Source organism: Bubalus bubalis, chromosome 7 (genome assembly GCF_019923935.1).
Source record: "Bubalus bubalis isolate 160015118507 breed Murrah chromosome 7, NDDB_SH_1, whole genome shotgun sequence".
In the NCBI taxonomy this organism is placed as follows: Eukaryota; Metazoa; Chordata; class Mammalia; order Artiodactyla; family Bovidae; genus Bubalus; species Bubalus bubalis.
In genome coordinates this window covers 83,329,318-83,352,807 of record NC_059163.1, presented here as the reverse complement: position 1 = coordinate 83,352,807, position 23,490 = coordinate 83,329,318, and the positions used below count along the sequence as shown (strand labels likewise).

Here is a 23,490-nt window from a genome sequence, read left to right as displayed (position 1 = left end):
CCAGACCACAATGGGAGCCTGGGCCTCAGGCTGAGCAGGAGTCCGGATGCTCCACCGCCGCACACTCAGCTCCCCTCCCCATGCACCGAGGGGCTGTGCCCACGCTCAGACTCTTTGGGGTTAAGCCAGGAAACTGTAGGTGTCCTCCTCCCCATCCACTCGCTCCAGATACTCTATCTCGATCAGAATGTCAATGCATTTCTTAATTTACTGGGTCCTAAGGCTTGCATCTTGAGGACAGCTGAGTCAGTACTTCTACAGGTTTTATGGAAGTCAAAGTTATTGGTCTTGTAAGATGAAAATGCAAATGCTGATGAGGTGGAATTGAAGCCAGACACCTTAATAAAATCAAATATTGGTTATAATAAGAAGAAATGAAGGGTTAACTTCAATATGCCACTGAAAATGCAGGAACAAGAAACCACACGCCTAAACATCCAGGAAGATTGCAAACTACTGATTCAGGTGGCTATTGTGAGAATTATGACAATGAGGAAGGTCCTAAAGCACCAGCAATTACTTGGAGAACTACTGACTCAGCTGTCCTCAAGATGCAAGCCCCAGGACCCAGTAAATTAAGAAATGCATTGACATTCTGATCGAGATAGAGTATCTGGAGCGAGTGGATGGGGAGGAGGTCACCTACAGTTTCCTGGCTTAACGCCAAAGAGTCTGAGCATGGGCACAGCCCCTCAGAGCATAAAACCTGTAGGACTTGTGCCAAAATGTCCGTTTTGATCTGGGTGCTCCTGGTCAGCTGCTGATGGCATAAGCGTCCTCTGTGTTGTACTGGAGCAGGATGGCCATCTGGACTGTAAATGCCCGCAAAGTGTATCTGTTTTTGAAGTAGTTTGTTACTAATTCTCCTTTTGACACTTGATATAACCATGTCAATTTTCTGTCACTGTGATGGCTGGAGTAAACGGCTGTGAATTGCTGGTAACTCCCTTCCAGCCCAAGACAGCAAGGCAAACGTACGAGATTGCTGAAAGGGCCACAGTCTGGAACTCAGTACTTGAATACTGAAATCCAAGTCCAGTGGCTTGGAGTTCGTCTGGTTCTTTTTGAACTGCTCATTCAAATTTTTGCTTACACCAATGTCTTGAAACATTGAACGCTTATGCTGATGGCTTATGCCATCAGCAGCTGACCAGGAGCACCCAGATCAAAACGGACATTTTGGCACAAGTCCTACAGGTTTTATGCACTGAGAGGCTGTGCCCACGCTGAAGTTTAGAGGTATACTCAAACCCACAAGCTTGCTGTAGCTTAGAGATTGTGCTCGCCTCGGCATCGTCATTCACACACTCTGATGGACAACCTCTTGGCCAGCAAAGACAACCTCTTTGTGTAGAACTTCTGAAACACATCTTTGTCTTCAATTTATTTGAAGACCACCATCACTTGGTTGAGTGGTTCTTTGAACTCTTTTTTAAAAGGGAGTCAGGAGCCGCGTTAGGCATTACTGATAAAATGGAGGCATGGCCCCAACTCCCCCTTTTTGTCCCGCAGGCATGGACCCGGGATGAAGGAGTTAGGCTTCATGATTCTGACTTGTTTTTTCCTTTCCTCAGCTGAGTTGACTGAAAAGAATATTAACATGCTTATTGTTCTTGAGAGGAGCTTGAGAAGGCACAAAGTCTTCTGCAGCTATGCTCAGAAAATAATTCATAAAGTTAATCATTGACATTTGTTCAAGGACTTTTATAAAAGAGTGTTCCAGGGAGAGCACGTAGGCTACAGCTTGAGGCCATGGGAGGGATTGCTATCTGAAGCCTATTTGTGAGGAAAGTGTTTATGGCAAAGGAGTTTGATGAATTTAGTGCTTAGGAATAATTAAAATAGTTAGAAGCTAAAGATTTAAGGAATGTTGTAATGTTAGCATATTCTGCTATAGCTTATAGAGATTAGGAACTTTAGAGATATTAATAGCTAGAAGTCCTTTTTAAGAAATAGGGCTCTTAGGATAGATATTAGGGGCAAACAGGAGCTAGAAAGATAAGAAATAAACTGAGGAATGTGGTACGCAGCCCAGACATTAACATGAGTTACTATGTATTCACAAGGACACATGAGAAGTAGATAAGAGAATCACTGAGGCAGGAACTCCTTTTGAGGGGCAACAATGACTTTTGGAGACAAAAAATCTGGGTCAGGGGGAACTGATGTCAAACCTCTGACCTAATGCTTTTGTAAAAGTATAAAAGAGAATCTTTGCTTGAAATAAATAGTCAGTCCAAGAAAACTGAGAGGCTGCCTCAGTTTCTCACTGACACCACTCACCCCTTCAGGTTGAATCCCTGGCTGCTGGAGCTGGACTCCAGCAAGTCACAGTATCAAGTCAGCAACTAGGGGCGTTTACTAGATGACTGAGCCATTTTGGTAACCACGTTGTTTATGGAGCAACCTCAAGCCTTGTCCAGTGAGGCCAGAAAGCCAGCATCACTGTTGAATGCCGACATCACCAGGGCATTGTATTTTTTATGAACATCCAACACTGTCTGTATATACATTTTGGGGTCTTTTAATGCAATTTTTCCACACTGCTCAATTGCTGCAAGACTCTGATTATGAATGTGTATCTCCAGGAGTTTTTTCAATTCTCCCAGGCCATCCTGGATTCTAGATACAAGATTATATATGAGACCCAAATCTTCATTTTTGTCGGCATCCAGAAGGTTCAGGAACTGTGTGAAAGATCTCCAGGTGTTTCTTGATGAGCACCTTCTGGCACTTCCTGGCAAGTTCGTCCTCCGTGCTCCCATGAAGGTACATCTGGACCCTCTGCTGCTCCTATATATATATATATATGTCTTTTTCATATATTCAGTAACCGGGTTCTGCTGCAAGAATTCAGTACTCTCTCTGGTAAAAAATCTTTCTGTGTCAGCCAGAAACTGAGATGCAAGGTTTCTTTTTACACTATTAGCATAGGGCCCTTCACAAAGGCATCATCTTCATTCAGCCCCAGTTCCACGTAAGACCGTACAACTCCACTTGCCAGTCTTGTATTGAAGACTTCACCATTTCTTTCTTTTTAAATGAGTTTTAAAACAGCATTTGTTACCTCTTTATTCAGTGGCCTGAAAAGACAGTCTCCCCAAGTCACCAATGCAAGAGAATTGATTTCATAGATTCCTTTCTCTTTTTTTTTTTTGTGATTTGATTTTATTTTTTTACAGTTCTTTTTTTAATTTTATTTTATTTTTAAACTTTACAATATTGTATTAGTTTTGCCAAATATCGAAATGAATCCAGCACAGGTATACATGTGTTCCCCATCCTGAACCCTCCTCCCTCCTCCCTCCCCATACCATCCCTCTGGGTCGTCCCAGTGCACCAGCCCCAAGCATCCAGTATCATGCATCGAACCTGGACTGGCAACTCGTTTCATACATAATATTATACATGTTTCAATGCCATTCTCCCAAATCTTCCCACCCTCTCCCTCTCCAACAGAGTCCATAAGACTGTTCTATACATCAGTGTCTCTTTTGCTGTCTCGTACACAGGGTTACTGTTACCATCTTACTAAATTCCATATATATGTGTTAGTATACTGTACTGGTGTTTTTCCTTCTGGCTTACTTCACTCTGTATAATAGGCTCCAGTTTCATCCACCTCATTAGAACTTTCCATCCTTCTTCACATTTCTGGTGAACCCAATGTCTATTGAGGTAGGCACAAATCCCGTTCAGCACTTTGCTTGAAAATTGGTCGTCTTCCCATTGCTTAATGTAGAACTTCAGTACACTCACATCCATAAAATCATCTCCATCCTTAAGATTTGTCAAGTAATTCTTCAGGAATTCTTTAGGCCATTTGTACAATTCCAAGCCCGCAAACTGAGCTCCCCTGGAGTCTGCTCCTTTTTTGATTTAGGAGAGACACCAGCCCCTCGAGCCTGGTTGAACTGGTGAACACTCGTGTTCCAAACACTTGTGTGGTAGTTACACGTGTGAGTGTAGAGTTCTGTGCATCTGGACTTGGCCGTGCTCCTTCTAGTGTACACTTGCTGGATGCCAGCTCTGAGGTTGTCCCAGATCTGATCGAGGCCAATGTGCTTCAGTCCGTGGGGCTTCTGACTCTTGTTGAGTGACATGCCCAATAATATTCTGAAGTCGTCCAGGGCAACAATCTTTAGTCAAGGTTCAGCTAATTCTCCATCAGATAAAAACATATAGTATCACTGCAAATTTATTCACAGCAGCTCAGAAAGGATGTCCTTTGAATGGTGAGAATGAAATCTCATTGCAGGCCAACTGGTTCCAGCTCCCGCTGGGGAGAAGTTGGAGGGGAATGGCCAGGAAACCTTCGCCACCATCTCCTCACCAGCCCATAGCACAGGAGGGGCCCTGGGAAACATTTTTTAATTCACCAGACCCCTTTAGATAACCGTTGTAAGGAATAGCAAAGTCTCCACAGTCTATCTTCTGAATCAAGCATGCCTTAGTTACTAACATTATTAAATTGCCAGTCTTTCAAAATATCCAATAAATTTTATAAATTTCACATTGCCTTACATAGAAGCAAAATAATCACGCAACCTGACTAGCTCTAGATAATCACTCAAGATGGCTGTGAAGAGACCTAATGAAAATAATGTTTCATTTAACCTTTTATGAATTGGTAAACAGTTGTAAGATTAACGAAATGACTTTTTCAAAGCATAGTAACTGAATCCATTCTTTAGGTCAGATTAGTATGATTTATTCATTAATCCTATTTTTTTAGTAACTATCAATATGACCGTGAGATTAATATCATTGTAATATTTTTTTTTTTTTTACTATTTAACCTCAATTTCCCCATAGAAATGTAATACCTACACTGCTACTTATTACTCTGTCTAATGGAACTGTAAGTGGGAAAGAAAAGCTGTTGTGTGTTGGCAGGCACAGGCAGGGATTATTAAGTCATAGATCTCCACATAAAGTAACATTTATTTAAATTTTTTCATTAAAATTAACATAGTGAAAAATGTTAACAAGTACTGTTAAAATTAATAAGTACTGTTAAAATTGTTTGCACTTTATATACTGCTTTGCACATTATATAGAGCACCAACTCACATATCATTGAATTTCCTAACAATGAAAAAAATAGCAAAATTTTTAAAGAGTTTAAAAATTTACTGTACCTCTTCCCAACACAGGAGTGAAGTAGTAAGTTCTCACCCTAGTAAAATATTGATTTTAACAGTCTACATTTTAAAATTAGAATTATTGAAAGGAGGATAAAATAAATTATAAATCCACTACACACACACGCGCACGCGCGCACACACACACACACAAATAATAGCCAAAGAACAGGAAAAGAACACATAGCTTCTGTTTAAACATATTTTAAAAATTCAATTTTCATTTCTTTAAATATGCATGCTCACTTCTTCAACATCATTTTTTCTAAAAGTTGACATTTAGTAAGTTTCTATTATGTTCTGCTGCTGCTACTGCTAAGTCACTTCAGTCGTGTCTGACTCTGTGCGAACCCATAGATGGAAGCCCACTAGGCTCCTCTGTCCCTGGGATTCTCCAAGCAAGAACACTGGAGTGTGTTGCCATTTCCTTCTCCAATGCATGAAAGTGAAAAGTGAAAGTGAACTCACTCAGTTGTGCCCGACTCTCAGCGACCCCATGTACTGCAGCCCACCAGGCTCCTCGGCCCATGGGATTTTCCAGGCAAGAGTACTGGAGTGGGTTGCCATTGCCTTCTCCAATTATGTTCTAGTCATTTTTATATTATTTATTTTCTTTAGCAAGTATTATGATTTCCATTTTGTGGATGAGGTGCATTGGAGGAATTGCGTTATTTGTCCCAAACCAAAAAGAATAGTTGAGATTCAAAAGAAGCCTAAGCCCTAAGCTCACCTTCTTGTCACCTTGCAGAATCAAGTAGCTTAAACTGTGTTGTTGTTCAGTTGCTCAGTCAGTCTGACTCTCCAGTGAGATTCCATGGACTGCAGCACACAAGGCTTCCCTGCACTTAGAGTGTGTAGATGATCTACAGGGAGAAATTTTGTTCTCTAAGCCCAGGGTCCATAGTTCAAAGTCCAAATTCAAAGATTTTCTCCCCTCCTTTACAAAACTAGCTGTGCTTCAAAACATGAGTAGCTAGATAAATGCTGGTAGATGTAAATAAATAGCAAGGCCAATTCATTGTCCTTTTTAACATATCTTTTCATTTTCACTTTGAATGTTAAAAATTATGACAATTTTTCCATAATTAGAAACACATCATATTCGTACATTGGCAACATACATCAACATGATGTTAGTCACAAAGAAAAAATAATAAATTTAAAAGTTGGGAAACTGCCAAAGACCAAATTAACCAACATGGACATAAAGTATATTTTCATAATCAGTGTTTTAATGTTTGCTCTTTTTTAAAATTTCTACTATCTGCATAATTCAGGGTCAGTTTTTGTTTTTGTTTTTGTTTTTCTCCTCATTAGATTTTTCTCTTTTCCTCCTTCTTTTCATATCTGGTCATTTTGGGGGTTACCAGACATTCTGAATTTTACTTTGATTCTTAACTAAAATATTTTTATGTTACTATATTTTTGAGCTTAGTTCCAGAATATGGTTAAGTTTTTGATAATATTTTTACCATCTGAATCTTGCTTTTAAACTTTTCTAGGCTGGATTCGAACTATGTTTAGTCTAGGATTATTTTTTCTTCCACTTTTGTGGCAACATCCTGCTTAATACTGTAGCCAAACGTCCCTCCAACCTCACCCCACCCCCCCCCCCACCCCCGATTATACAGCTTTCTACTTTGGTTGTTAAGCACATCTGTTGTTCCATATTCTCTTTAATGCCAGATATTCTTACCTCTAAGTTTTTGAAGAAGTCCTTTGCCTGGCACCAGGTATTGTCTTTACTTCATTCTCTGATTAGTAATCAACTGAATATTCTAGGAGGCCCTTCTGAATATATTTGAACTTCTTTCCTTGGGTAACTCTCTTTTCTCCAGTACTCTGTCCTGCAAATTCTACCCACACTGGCTTCACAAGACATGGAGTTCTGTCTCCTTAATTCAGGGAGCTACCAGGCTCCAATAATATATTTGTTTTAGACCTGGTATCTTCCTTTAGTGTTAACTATGGAATTCCATTGCTTAGTCTTGAAAATAATGATAGTGAAAAATAGTCTCAAAGAGAGAATATATTGTTTCTCCTTTTGCAGCTAGAGAAGTGCAAACACAATTCAAATTCATAAATTTAGAGCTGATATCAAATTGAGAATATTCTCAAAATGCTAGTCTTATTTCTTCTCAAATATGGAGGCTTTATAAAAAAAAATATACAATGCTGTTTTATTTTCTATTAGTGCAAAATTCTCCTTGGAAGTATTATTTGAACAAATCAATATTTTAAGATGCCTGGATTTCAGAGATCAACCTATGCCCTGTCATTAAACAGTTTATAGCTTCTAATTATCCAAATTCTATCATTATGGTTGTTGTTTGATGTAATGATATTTTACTCCTGAGTATTCCTGAGAAGGAAGTGTGTAGTGTACACTTGCAGAAATTAAATCTGGTTTCTTCCTTCAGAGTTGAGTGAAAAGACAAGCCACAGATGGAGAAAATATTTGCTCTTGGTACATCATGTGTCTCATAATGAGCTTGTATCCAGAATATGGTGTTTAGAAACAATTTTAGAAGCTCAGACTCTTAATGAATATAATATATTTCATAAAAAAATATGATCCAATTTTTTTTAATGGACAAAAGATTCAGACAGTTTCCCAAAGATAGATGACCAACAAACTCATGAAAACATATTTGACATCGTCAGTCCCTGGGCAAATGAAACTTATAACCACCCAGCAATATTATTTGTAATATCCATCAACATATGGAATAAACACATAAATTGTAAGGTTTCCATACTTTAGAGTCAGACACGACTTTTAGTGACTGAAATACAACAATAACATGCAGTAGAATACTGTGCTGCATTAAAAATAAATTACTATTGATTCAGGCTGCAACATAATGAATTTCAAAAAAAGTATCTGAGTAAAAAAAAATTAAGAACAAAATTAAAGATACATACTCTATAACTTTCATATGAAATTTGAAATCATACACACTGATCCATTTTGACAAAACAGATTGGTCATTGCCTGGGGATTGGCTATAGAGGTAGGAGGGAGGCATTGCAAAGAAACAAAAGGAAACTTTCGGGAATAATGAATATGCTCGTTATCTTAATGGTTAAAGAAATTGAAATATTTATTTGAGCTTTGAAAACTGTGTATTTAAATATGCTTCAAATAGCATTGTCTCATTAAACAAAGAAATGAAAATAAACAGAAAAGGACCCTTGTCCAGGAGGGAGCTGAAGTAAAGCCCTCCACCTCTCAGGAAGGCGAGGGGGTGTGCTTTCACTTTCACAACACTTGAAGATATTCCAGAACCAGGAAACTCCTCATATGATTGAGTGTTTCAAGATTTTTTGCAAATGCTAAAAATGCTTTGATAGATGAGCTTAAAAAATTAATTTTGATAGTACATAAATAATGCGACTGGGTTTGAGTAAACTATCCATATAGCAGCTAATTTTTAGTATAAGGAAATACTAAACCATTGCAGTTTAAAAGTACCATTGAAAATAAGCTGTCCAAGTTCTTGTGTGGCTGCATTTGGATTCTGTAACTAACTCGCAGTGCTCTGAAGCACAAACAGCATTGCCCTAGTCTCCACTAGCTTGGAGAGATAAAAGGTGCCTGAAACCTACATTTTTTTATCCAAAGAGAGGTCTAAAAGCATTTGAATGCAATGTCACACAATTTTCATGGTGTCTTTAAATTTAACAAATACCAGTGAGAGGCAACATCTGACTGTAAAAGGCCAGCTTCTCTTCACAGCCCGCTTTATTCTTATGAAGCAGCTTTCCCAAATTTTTGCTCCAGCAATCCTATTTTTTTTTTTTTCACTTCACTTTAATTTGCTTTTTTCAGTGAAGAAAACTGCCTTTCTCTATCTGTGATAAATAATAAAGTCTTTTCAACCGGAGAGAATAAGATTGGCTGCACAGAATTCATTATTGTCACAATAAGATACTTCTAGAGCCAGGGAAAATAACCCTCAAAGTATAATTGGTTAAACACTTCAGTCAATTATAATGTCACTATAGGATAATATGAAATATGTATACCAAACACAGGGAAATGGACTCTAATTGCTGACAATTTGTAGGGAATAATTTTTATCATTTCTCAAAATAATTGACAACGCAGAGTCCAGAAATGATTAAAAAAAAAAGTCATTAATATACACTTTGTAACCCTTTGAGACGTAATAATCATTGTTTGTCAAACAGAATCGTTCATACTGGTACTTGGTCAGTGCTCTCTTGGAATTTTTTCAGTAGTTTTCAAGAAGTATGAAATTACGTCTAAGAAGAAAACGAAAACAAAAAAATCTTCCAATCTTCCTAATATAGAATACATTTTAAAAGTTTCCTTTAGTATCTAAACCTCTATGTTAATTATTTTCTGATGCTTCAGTTCAATTCAGTTTAGTCACTCAGTTGTGTCCGATTCTTTGCAACCCCATGGACTGCAGCACGCCAGACTTCCCTATCCATCACAAACTCCCAGAGCTTGCTCAAACTCATGTCCACTGAGTCAGTGGACATCCAGCCATCTCATCCTCTGTCTTCCCCTTCTCCTCCTGTCTTCAATCTTTATCAGCATCAGGGGCTTCTTCCAATAAGTCAATTCTTCACATCAGGTGGCCAAAGTATTGGAGTTTCACCTTTACCATCAGTGCTTCCAATGAATATTCAGGACTGATTTCCTTTAGGATGGACTGGTTTGATCTCCTTGCAGTCCAAGGGACTCTCAAGAGTCTTCTCCAACACAACAGTTCAAAAGCATCAATTCTTCAGCACTCAGCTTTCTTTATAGTCCAGCTCTCACATCCATACATGACTACTGGGAAAACCATAGCTTTGACTAGTTGGACCTTTGTTGGCAAAGTAATGTCTCTGCTTTTTAATATGCTGTTTAGAGTGGTCATAGCTTTTCTCCCAAGGAGCAAGTGTCTTTTAATTTCATGGCTGCAGTCACCATCTGCAGTGATTTTGGAGCCCAAGAAAATAAAGTCTGACACTGTTTCCACTATTTCCCCATCTATTTGCCATGAAGTGATGGAACCAGATGCCATGATTTTAGTTTTTAAATGTTGAGTTTTAGACCAGCTTTTTCACTGTCCTCTTTCACTTTCATCAAGATGCTCTTCAATTCCTCTTTGCTTTCTGCCATAAGGATGGTGTCATCTGCATATCTCGAGTCTTTCCCATTCTATTGTTTTCCTCTATTTCTTTGCATGGATCACTGAGGAAAGCTTTCTTATCTCTCTTTGCTATTCTTTGGAACTCTGCATTCAGATGGGTATATCTTGCCTTTTCTCCTTTGCCTTGAGCTTCTTTTTTTTTTCTGTTATTTGCATTCTGATGCTCACTTCCATGTTAAAATCTGTACTAGATAAAAATATAAATTTGAATGTCTTAAACAAAATAATTCACAATGTAAAAAATACATCAGCAATTACAATAAGTAAGTTTTCACACTTGTGACTTGACACAAAACATACCTTAAGTAATTCCCTCATTATGCTACACAGTAACTGTGTAGTATTAGACTTCCAAAATGCTAAGCTGTACTATCTTAACCTATGTATTATCTAAATTAGCCTCTCCTTTGTCTATCTGCCTTTTTATCAATATGTTCTAGACCCTCCTGTCTGCATTTCTTTATCCAACCTTCTCTGAGCTAAATATTTATAAAATAACTTCTTTCTGAAAACCTCTAACTGTATGACTAACAGGTATATTAATATTTTATTGCTGCTGTAAAAAATTACCACAAATTTACTGATTTCAACCACGTAATAGTATTGTATTTCTGTAGATTAGAATTCTATCGCGGGCTTCTCCTGGGCTAAAATCAAGCTGTTAGTAGTGTTGAGTTCCCTTCTTGAGGTTTTCTGAGAAAATCCATTTCCTTGCCTTTTCTGGAAGCCACCTGCATTCCTTGGATTATGTCCCACTTAAGCATATTCAGAGTCAGCATCATTGAGTTGAGTCCTTACTCTGTGCCATCTTTCTCATTCTCTTTCTTGTACTTCTCTCTTCCACTCAAAAAACTATAATTACATAGGACCTATCCAGATAACACAAACTAATTTCTCTATTTTTAATGTCTGTTTATTTGAAACCTTCAGTTCAGTTCAGTTGCTCAGTCGTGTCCGACTCTTTGTGACCCCATGAATCACAGCAAGCCAGGCCTCCCTGTCCATCACCAACTCCAAGAGTTCACTCAATTCCCCACTAATATATACAGTAATGTACTCACAGTTTCCAAATCTGGATGTAAAAATCTTTGGGGAAGTCATCAAAATGCTGCCACAATAAACCACCTTAAGATACACAAAATTCTCTCCATCTCTCCTAATAGGTCAGTTCTTCTCCCGATTTTTTTTCCATCTGAGTACTTACTACTTTCAGGCCAATGCATGCATTCATCCTAAGTCACTTCAGTTGTGTCTGACTCTGTGCAACTGTGGATTGAAGCCCATCAAGTTCCTTTCTTCATGAAATTCTCCAGGCAAGAATACTGGTGTGGTTTCCCACACCCTCCTCCAGGGGATCTTCCATAGCCAGGGATCGAATCTGTCTCTCATGTCTCCTGCATTGGCAATTCAGGTCAATACCTAAGAATAAATAGCCCCTTGTCTCCTCTCAGTTTCTTTACTCCTCAACCAACCAGCTGCAAGACTTGAGACTCCAAAATCAACATAAATCCCAATATCTCCATTTCCACTGTGACTATACACATCCATGCCTGGATTATCTTCACTGGACGGTCATTGCAGCCACCAAACAGTCTGAAGTTTTTCACACAGCATCCAGGGTAATGTTTTAACCATAATTCTATTTCCATTTTTTATCTGCTTTAAATTTTTAAAAAGCTTTCTCTTGCACTTAGAAAAAACATTCAGACTCCATATTTTGCATACCATTAGCTCCCACTGGTTTGGTCTATACCTACCTCCCTCTTTCTTGCTATTTATTAAACACAATTTTGCCTTTTTTATGCTCTTCATTTTCATTAAATTCTGCAATGTAATTCTGACAGTAACTACCTGGAGTTAGTATAGATTTCTCAGGTTGACCTCTGAGTCTCCAGAAGACTCTCCTCTTCAAAGGAGGTGAAGCTGAAAGTTCCAAGGTTCATCAGCCACCTACACAACTAATGGGCTACAAATTTGATGATTCTCACTGTCCTCTCAGATTTGATAATTTTCTAGAATGACTCATGGAACTCAAGAAAGTGCTATAATTATGAATGCAGTTTTATTGTAAAGGATACAAATAACAATCAACCAAATGAAGAGACTCAAAGGGTGAGGATAGGAGGGATCCAAACATGGAGCTTCCTTATCCTCAAGATGTGTCACTTTCCTGGCACATCAACGTGTATCACCCACCAGCAAGTACACTCTGTCTGTGTGGTTCAGATTTTATTAGACTTTAATTACATAGGCTTGGCTGACTGACGGGCCAGTGACTGAACACAACCTTCTCTTCTTGCCCTCCCAGGAAAATTGATATTAGCCAGCCAAAGTCTCATGTTTCATTTCTCGGGATTCCCAGGACTTGGGGAAAATCTACAAATAGTTAATCTTACTATTTCCTTCTCTTGCTTTCTTTTCTCTACCTGCCTTCTACTGTCTATCCAATTTTTATATAGACTGCTTCAAAAAGAGATTTCCGTAAACTTGATTACAATACGTACATAAAATAAGTCTGTTAAATGAAAAGTAAGTTAGATTATATAGAAAGAAGAAAGCAAGAACAAATATCTAGTAAAGTTATGATTTTAATATGACTACATAAACATTTCCATGTGCATTTCTTGGCAAGTGCAATAAAACAAATACACAAATACATAGAGTGCTCCATTAGTATCCATTCTCTTAAGGTGTTCTTGCCTGGAGAATCCCAGGGACGGGAGAGCCTGGAGGGCTGCCATCTATGGGGTCACACAGAGTCGTACACGGCTGAAGTGACTTAGCAGCAGCAGCAATAGTTCCTTGGAAGGACTGATTCTGAAGCTGAAACTCCAATACTTTGGCCACCTGATGCGAAGAGCTGACTCACTGGAAAAGACTCTGATGCTGAGAAAGATTGAAGGCAGGAAAAGAAGGGGATGACAGAGGTTCAGATTGTTGGAGGGCATCACCAACTCAATGGGCATGAGTTTGAGCAAGCTCCAGGAGTTGGTGATGGACAGGGAAGCCTGGCATGCTGCAGTCCATGAGGTCAGAAAGAGTTAGACATGACTGAGTGACCGAACTGACCTAATAGTTCCTAAGCAGAGTCAAAATATTTAATGAGTTGAATTATCCTAATTGAGAAATGAGAATACTGAGGTTTTTGCATACCCACTCCAGTATATCCCTGGTTTGGCTCCTCACAAGGGGCCTAATTCACCAACACTTCTGGTCTGCTGTGTGGGTGGACCAAAGATGCAAATGTGCAGTGCAGTGAAAGGAGAGTGAGGGGTAGACATGGTGATGGACAGTGCCTGCCACAACCCAAGTACTGTGCTAAGAATGTCACCACTTGTCGTGTACTTAGGTAGTGTTCCCACCTGACATACAAGAGAACTGGAGCTCTTAGTGACTTTAAATAATCTTCTTCTGGTCACAAAGCTAGCAATTGACAAAACTAATTAGTTTCTGCATTAACTAGGTTATGAATAATTCATTGGAAAAATTTCAGATAATGCTCTAGTGCTCACACTGGACCATATTCCACAACCTTTGGCCAAGTTCAAGTGACCATTTCATAGTGGTTATCCATGCATAGTTTTTAACCCAAGCACTGACTTTTATTAAAGATGTCTTTAACTATATTCTTTGTCAGTACTTCTTTCCTTTAATAGGGCTTCCCTGATAGCTCAGTTGGTAAAGAATCCACCTGCAGTGCAGGAGACCCTGGTTTGATTCCTGGGTTGGGAAGATCCCCAGATGAAGGGAAAGGGTACCCACTCCAGTATTCTGGCCTAGAGAACTCCATGGACTCTACAGTCCATGGGGTCGCAAGAGTCAGACACTACTGAGCAACTTTAACTTTCCTTTAATATGTCAATAAAAAGGCAATTTGTAGAATATTTTATTATTGAAACCAAATCCAGAAAATACCCTAAACTCTCATATTCTGGGAGTATCTGAAATTTATTCAACTAGGAAGCAAATGTTTCATACTGTAACTGTATTACTGTAACAGTATTCTAACACTTTTTATATTATCTGCAATGTTTTCCATGCATATTTCAATAGTATTTGTTGGCAAAGAAATGCACTTTAGTTTGTAGGGTTTTTTTATTTAATCAATTTAATATATTGAGAAGAGTATTTTTATAACAGTAAATGTTTGACTTTCCTCCTTAAATTTAAAAATCTTAAGAAAGAGATATTCACAAACTTTATCATTATATTTAGTAAAGTTTTCTAATGTATTTAATTGAGCATGGCATAGACTGAAACTGCAAGAAAATTGCAAATGTTTCTCTTCATTTTCATTGTTCCAAGTGCTTGGTTTTAAATTTATTAGCAATCCTAATTGGTTGACCCTATCATCATTAGCTACTAATCCAAGTTACTGAGCTATTACTATTCTACTGTTTTTGTCTGGACTTCTTTTTGGAGAGTCATTTGCCCAACAGGAAGCCTACATTAAGTCACTCACAGCATTATTCACAAAGAGAGGAGTGGAGCCTCTGGCCAATAGACTTTAAGCCCTAATTCATCTTACTGGTATTTGCAATGTTAAGGACCAGTGCCTTATTTTTAGCCAATACAATGTAGCCAAGGTGATGTGATGGGTGCAGTTAAGTGTGTGATTACATAAGAGTAGTGTCATCTTGATAGTCTCCTCTTTCTCTCTCTCTCCCTCACTGCCTGTGATGAAGCAGTCCACTCTGAATCCTAAACCCCAAGGAGCTGATTGATGTCAACACCTTGTGATCCAAGGAAGAACTTTCTGTCCTCCTCCAACATCCAGATGGACTCTATCTCCCACCAATACATTGCAGCTTGGTGAGACATGCACAGAATCCAGCTAAGCTGTGCTCAGACTTTTGAAACTCAAATAATAAATTTGTGTTTTAAGCTAGTAAGTTTGTGGTTGAAACATGCAGAAATAAATAATTAACATCACCTCTGTGCTTCCCTACCTGTAGTTTTCTCTTTTCAGAAACAGCAACTTCTAGGGTGATTGGGAAAATCTAGATACACAACAAGTAGTAGAAGCCATAATAACACCCATTTCAAACCAAATCCCTCTTATTTCTTTGATCCCTCTCTTTAGTCCACAGAGGTTCCTATCCAGTGTACCTCACTCAGTTCAGTTCAGTTCAGTTCAGTCGCTCAGTCATGTCTGACTCTTTGCGACCCCATGAATGGCAGCATCCCAGGCCTCCCTGTCCATCACCAACTTCCGGAATTCACCCAAACTCATGTCCATCGAGTCGGTGATGCCATGCAGCCATCTCATCCTCTGTCGTTCCCTTATCCTCCTGCCCCCAATCCCTCCCAGCATCAGGGTCTTTTCCAATGAGTCAACTCTTTGCATGAGGTGGCCAAAGTATTGGAGTTTCAGCTTTAGCATCAGTCCTTCCAAAGAACACCCAGGGCTGATCTCTTTTAGAATGGACTAGTTGGATCTCCTTGCAGTCCAAGGGATTCTCAAGAGTCTTCTCCAACACCACAGTTCAAAAGCATCAATTCTTCAGTGCTCAGCTTTCTTCACAGTCCAACTCTCACATCCATACATGACCATCTATCCTTAACTAGATGGACCTTTGTTGGCAAAGTAATGTCTCTGCTTTTTCATATGCTGTCAAGGTTGGTCATAATTTTCATTCCAAGGAGTAAGTGTCTTTTAATTTCATGGCTACAATCACCATCTGCAGTGATTTTGGAGCCCTCCAAAATAAAGTCTGACATTGTTTCCACTGTTTCCCCATCTATTTGCCATGAAGTCATGGGACCAGATGCCATGATCTTAGTTTTCTGAATGTTGAGCTTTAATCCAACTTTTTCACTCTCCTCTTTCACTTTCATCAAGAGGCTTTTGAGTTCCTCTTCACTTTCTGCCATAAGGGTGGTGTCATCTGCATATCTGAGGTTATTGATATTTCTCCCGGCAATCTTGATTTCATCTTGTGTTTCTTCAAGCCCAGCATTTCTAATGATGTACACTGTATATAAGTTAAATAATGAGGGTGACAATATACAGCCTTGACGTATTCCTTTTCCTATTTGGAACCAGTCTGTTGTTCCGTGTCCAGTTCTAATTGTTGCTTCCTGATCTGCATATAGGTTTCTCAAGAGGCAGGTCAGGTGGTCTGGTATTCCCATCTCTTTAACAATTTTCCACGGTTTATTGTGATCCACACCGTCAAAGGCTTTGGCATAGTCAATAAAGCAAAAAACTCCTTATTGCCAAGTTCAGACTTAAATTGAACAAAGTAGGGAAAACCACCAGACCATTCAAGTATGACCTAAATCAAATCCCTTATGATTATACAGTGGAAGTGAGAAATAGATTTAAGGGACTAGATCTGATAGATAGAGTGCCTGATGAACTATGGATGGAAGTTCGTGACATTGTACAGGAAATAGGGATCAAGACCATTCCCATGGATAAGAAATGCAAAAAAGCAAAATGGCTGTCTGGGGAGGCCTTACAAATAGCTGTGAAAAGAAGAGAAGTGAAAAGCAAAGAAGAAAAGGAAAGATATACCCATTTGAATGCAGAGTTCCAAAGAATAGCAAGGAGAGACAAGAAAGCCTTCCTCAGCAATCAATGCAGAGAAATAGAGGAAAACAACAGAATGGGAAAGACTAGAGATCTCTTCAAGATAATTAGAGATACCAACAGAATATTTCATGCAAAGATGGGCTCGATAAAGGACAGAAATGGTATGGACCTAACAGAAGCAGAAGATTTTAAGAAGAGGTGGCAAGAATACACAGAAGAACTGTACAAAAAAAAGATCTTCACAACCAAGATAATCACAATGGTATGATCACTGACCTAGAGCCAGACATCCTGGAATGTGAAGTCAAGTGGGCCTTAGAAAGCATCACTATGAACAAAGCTAGTGGAGGTGATGGAATTTCAGTGGAGCTATTTCAAATCCTGAAAGATGATGCTGTGAAAGTGCTGCACTCCATATGCCAGGAAATTTGGAAAACTCAGCAGTGGCCATAGGACAGGAAAAGGTCAGTTTTCATTCCAATCCCAAAGAAAGGCAATGCCAAAGAATGTTCAAACCTCACTCAGAATCATGTGAAAGGACTACAGTCAATGACAACATGTTTCCATTTTTTAAAAATCACTCCTTTATTTGTTTATGGGCAGTGGTTTGTCTACTCTTTTTGCTCCATCATGATGTCTGGTGTTGACTGGTTTTCTTTATGGTGTGTACAAAATATAATATTCTTTTAAGATCACAGTATTGTAAATGACTGTGAAATAACCTGGAGGACTAAAGAAGTTCCACTGTGATCTCTCAGGTCTTTCTCACTAGTTTTCTGGTTAAACTCAAAGTGTTAAGCAAACCATGTCCACAGGATTGCTGTCCTTACATTCTGGTTCTGATAATACATGCATGCTCAGTTGCCTCAGTCATGTCTGACTCTTTGCAGCCTTATGGACTGTAGCCTGCGAGTCCCTCTGTCCCTAGGATTCTCCAGACAAGAACACTGGAGTAGGTTGCCATGCCCTCCTGGGATCTTCACATCCCAGGGATCAAACCTGCATCTTTTATGTCTCCTGAATTGGCAGGAAGGTTCTCTACCACTAGCGCCACCTGAGAAGCCCTGTTCTGATATAGCTCAAGTTAAATGTCTCCATCTTCCAAAAATTTGACTAACGGAAAAAATGCCCAAGAAAACTGAATCACTGTCTGATATGTGGAAGAGAAATGGGAAAAAAAAATAAAAGTCAATGTGGTTACAGTAGTTTTAAGTTAAACTTTGGTTAATTTTCCAATTTTATAAAAATTATAAATATGTGAACATTTTGTTACCCCGTCTGATTCCCTGGTGGCTCAGATGGTAAAGCATCTGCCTGCAATGCGGGAGACCTGGGTTTGATCTTTGGGTCGGGAAGATTCCCTGGAGAAGGAAATGGCAAGCCACTGCAGTATTCTTGCCTAGAAAATTCCATGGATGCAAGAGCCTGATGGGCTATAGTCCAGGGGCTTGCAAAGAGTCGGACACAACTGAACAACTTCACTCACTGAAGTATTTTGCACAGGCCCATGAAAATGAGTTGCTCTGCTTTAACCTTCCTTATCTTTATAGGTTATTTATTTATGCCTGCCTCTCCAGTATTAAAACCAGTTACATTCTTTAGTACTACCAGAGTTGTTTATTTAAAAAAAAAATTAAAAAATAATTTTCTTTAATTCATAATGTACAATGTTATAAATTTTTCAATAACCAAATCATAAAGTCTGTTACTTGAGAAAATGTATAAAACCTTTCAATAATCTGGTCTCAACTTTTATCTTCTATTTGATCTTCACAAGTCTCTTTCATGTGTGCATCTCCTTCACCCACACACATATATATGTCATTTCCTTTACCCATTCATCTGTCATTGGACATTTAGGTTGTTTTCATATCTTGGCTATTGTGGATAATGCTTCTGTGAATATGAGAGTGCAGATATTTTATCAAGATACTGATTTAATCATCTCCTGATATATATTATGTGTGCGTGTGTGTGTTTACATACACACGCACGGTCTTCCCTGATAGCTCAGTGAGTAAGGAATCCACTGCAATGCTGGAGATACTAGCAAAGTAATGCTCAAAATTCTCCAAGTGAGGCTTCAAAAATATGTGACCCAAGAACTTCCAGATATTCAAGCTGGATTTAGAAAAGGCAGAGGAACCAGAGGTCAAACTGCCAACATACATTGGATCATAGAAAAAGCAAGAGAGTTCCAGAAAAACATCTATTTTTGCTTTATTGACTACACCAAAGCCTTTGACTGTGTGAAGTGAAGTGAAGTGAAGTCGCTCAGTCGTGTCCAACTCTTTGCAACCCCATGGTCTCTAGCCTACTGGACTCCTCCGTCCATGGGATTTTCCAGGCAAGAATACTGGGGTGGGTTGCCATTTCCTTCTCCAGGGGAACTTCCTGACCCAGTGCTCGAACCTGGGTCTCCCGCATTGTAAGCAGACACTTTACCATCTGAGCCACAAGGGAAGCCCTGAAAAAAAAAAAAAAAAAACTTCTTTGAGCCCATTTTTGCTGGGGGGGTGGGGAGGAAGAATACCGGAATGGGTTGCCATTCCCTTCTCCAGAGATCTTCCCTACCCAGGGATTGAACCCTGGTCGCCAGGACTATAGGCAGATGCTTTACTGTCTGAGCCACCAGGGAAGTCCAGAAGCAACAGTTAGAACCAAACGTGGAACAACAGACTGGTTCCAAATCAGGAAATGAGTACTTCAAGGCTGTATATTGTCACCCTGCTTATTTAAATTTTATGCAGAGTACTTCATGTGAAATACCAGGCTAGATGAAGCACAATCTAGAATCAAGTTTGCCAGAAGAAATACAAATAATCTCAGATATGCAGATGACACCATCCTTATGGCAGAAAGCAAAAAAGAAGTAAAGAGGCTCTTGAATAAAGTGAAAGAGGACAGTGAAAAAGTTTGGCTGTGTGGATCAAAACAAACTGTGGGAAATTCTTCAAGAAATGGAAGTATCAGACCACCTTACCTGCCTCCTGATAAATTTGTATGCAGGTCAAGAAGCAACAGTTAGAACCAAACATGGAACAACAGACTGGTTCCAAATCAGGAAAGGAGTACGTCAAGGCTGTATATTGTCACCCTGCTTATTTAACTTCTATACAGAGTACTTCATGTGGAATGCCAGGCTAGACGAAACACAACCTAGAATCAAGATTGCTGAGAGAAATATCATTAACCTCAGACATGCAGATGACACCATCCTTAAGGGAGAAAGTGAAAAAGAAGTAAGAAGGCTCTTGATGAAGGTGAAAGAGGACATTGGAAAATTTGGCTTAAAACTCAATATTCATAAAACTAAGATCATGGCATCTGGTCCCATCACTTCATGGCAAATAGATGGAGAAACAATAGAAACAGCGAGAGACTACATTTTGGGGCTCCAAAATCACTACAGATGGTGACTGCAGTCATGAAATTAAAAGATGCTTGCTCCTTGGAAGAAAAGCTATGACCTACCTAGACAGCATTACTTTGCCGACAAAGGTCCATCTAGTCAAAGTTACAGTTTTTCCAATAGTCATGTATGGATGTGAGAGTTGGACTGTAAAGAAAGTTGAGAGCCGAAGCAATGATGCATTTGAACCATGGTATTGGAGAAGACTCTTGAGAGCCCCTTGGACTTCAGGGAGATCAAACTAGTCCATCCGAAGGGAAGTCAGTCCTGAATATTCATTGGAAGGGCTGATCCTGAAGTTGAAACTCCAATACTTTGGCCACCTTAGGTGAAGTACTGACCCATTGGAAAAGCCCCTGATACTGGGAAGGATTGAAGGCAGGAGAAGAAGGGGATTATGGAGGATGAGATGGTTCAATGGCATCACTGACTTGATGGACATGAGTTTGAGTAAGCTCTGGGAGTTGGTGATCGACAGGGAAGCCTGGTGTGCTGCAGTCCATGGGGTTCCAGAGAGTCAGACATGACTGACTGACTGAACTGAACTGATATATACACACATCCAGAAGCTATTATGAAAATAGAACTTTAATGTTTTTACAATAACAGCAAAAGCAGCAACATAGTAATTATGTGAGGTAGTTCAGTTCAATTCATTTCAGTCACTCAGTCTTATCCGGCTCTTTGTGACCCCATGAATCGCAGCACGCCAGGCCTCCCTGTCCATCACCAACTCCCGGAGTTCACTCAGACTCACGTCCATCGAGTCAGTGATGCCATCCAGCCATCTCATCCTCTGTCGTCCCCTTCTCCTCCTGCCCCCAATCCCTCCCAGCATCAGAGTCTTTGCCAATGAGTCAACTCTTTGCATGAGGTGGCCAAAGTATTGGAGTTTCAGCTTTAGCATCATTCCTTCCAAAGAAATCCCAGGGCTGGTCTCCTTCAGAATGGACTAGTTGGATCTCCTTGCAGTCCAAGGGACTCTCAAGTGTCTTCTCCAACACCACAGTTCAAAAGTATCAATTCTTTGGCGTTCAGCTTTCTTCACAGTCCAACTCTCACATCCTTACATGAACACTGGAAAAACCATAGCCTTGACTAGACAGACCTTTGTTGGCAAAGTAATGTCTCTGCTTTTGAATATGCTATCTAGGTTGGTCATAACTTTCCTTCCAAGGAGTAAGCGTCTTTTAATTTCATGGCTGCAGTCACCATCTGTAGTGATTTTGGAGCCCCCCAAAAAAAGTCTGACACTGTTTCCACTGTTTCCCCATCTATTTCCCATGAAGTGATGGGACCAGATGCCATGATCTTCATTTACTGAATGTTGAGCTTTAAGCCAACTTTTTCACTCTCCACTTTCACTTTCATCAAGAGGCTTTTGAGTTCCTCTTCACTTTCTGCCATAAGAGTGGTGTCATCTGCATATCTGAGGTTATTGATATTTCTCCCGGCAATCTTGATTCCAGCTTGTGTTTCTTCCAGTCAGGCGTTTCTCATGATGTACACTGCATATAAGTTAAATAAGCAGGGTGACAATATACAGCCTTGATGTACTCCTTTTCCTATTTGGTATCAGTCTGGTGTCCCATGTCCAGTTCTAATTGTTGCTTCCTGAACTGAATACAGATTTCTCAAGACGCAGGTCAGGTGGTATGGTATGCCCATCTCTTTCAGAATTTTCCACAGTTTATTGTGATCCACACTGTCAAAGGCTCTGGCATAGTCAATAAAGTACAAATAGATGTTTTTCTGGAACTCTCTTGCTTTTTCCATGATCCACGGATGTTGGCAATTTGATCTCTGGTTCCTCTACCTTTTCTAAAACCAGCTTGAACATCAAGAACTTCATGGTTCACGTATTGCTGAAACCTGGATTGAAGAATTTTGAGCATTACTTTACTAGCATGAGAGATGAGTGCAAATGAGCAGTAGTTTGAGCATTCTTTGGCATTGCCTTTCTTTGGGATTGGAATGAAAACTGACCTTTTCCTGTCCTATGGCCACTGCTGAGTTTTCTAAATTTGCTGGCATATTGAGTGCAGAACTTTCACAGCGTCATCATTTAGGATTTGAAATAGCTCCACTGAAATTCCATCACCTCCACTAGCTTTGTTCGTAGTGTTGCTTTCTAAGGCCCACTTGACTTCACATTCCAGGATGTCTGCCTCTAGGTCAGTGATCACACCATCGTGACTATCTGGGTCGTGAAGATCTTTTTTGTACAGTTCTTCTGTGTATTCTTGCCATCTCTTCTTCATATCTTCTGCTTCTGTTAGGTCCATTCCATTTCTGTCCTTTATCGAGCCCATCTTTGCGTGAAATGTTCCCTTGGCATCTCTAATATTCTTGAAGAGATCTCTAGTCTTTCCCATACTGTTGTTTTCCTCTATTTCTCTGCATTGATTGCTGAGGAAGGCTTTCTTATCTCTCCTTGCTATTCTTTGGAACTCTGCATTCAGATGCTTATATCTTTCCTTTTCTCCTTTGCTTTTCACTTCTCTTCTTTTCACAGCTATTTGTAAGGCCTCCCCAGACACCCATTTTGCTTTTTTGCATTTCTTTTCCATGGGGATGATCTTGATCCCTGTCTCCTGTACAATGTCATGAACCTCATTCCATAGTTCATCAGGCACTCTATCTATCAGATCTAGTCCCTTAAATCTATATCAAATTTCCATTGTATAATCATAAGGGATTTGATTTAGGTCATACTTGAATGGTCTACTGGTTTTCCCTACTTTCTTAAATTTAAGTCTGAATTTAGTAATAAGGAGTTCATGATCTGAGCCACAGTCAGCTTCTGGTCTTGTTTTTGTTGACTGTATAGAGTTCTCCATCTTTGGCTGCAAAGAATATAATCAATCTGATTTCTGTGTTGATCGTCTGGTGATATCCATGTGTAGAGTCTTCTCTTGTGTTGTTGGACGAGGGTGTTTGCTATGAGCAGTGCATTTTCTTGGCAAAACTCTATTAGTCTTTGCTCTGCTTCATTCCGTATTCCAAGGCCAAACTTGCCTGTTACTCCAGGTGTTTCTTGACTTCCTACTTTTGCATTCCAGTCCCCTATAATGAAAAGGACATCTTTTTGGGGTGTTAGTTCTAAAAGTTCTTGTAGGTCTTCATAGAATCGTTCAACTTCAGTTTCTTCAGTGTTACTGGTTGGGGCATAGACTTGGATTACTGTGATATTGGATGGTTTGCCTTGGAAACGAACAGAGATCA

The 23,490-nt window shown here is 39.4% G+C and overlaps 1 pseudogene; it reads right to left on the bottom strand.

Annotated features, from left to right (window-relative positions):
* Positions 1-481: 481 nt before the first annotated feature.
* LOC102398311 lies at positions 482-4,103 on the bottom strand (annotated as a pseudogene).
* Between the last annotated feature and the right edge of the window lie 19,387 nt (positions 4,104-23,490).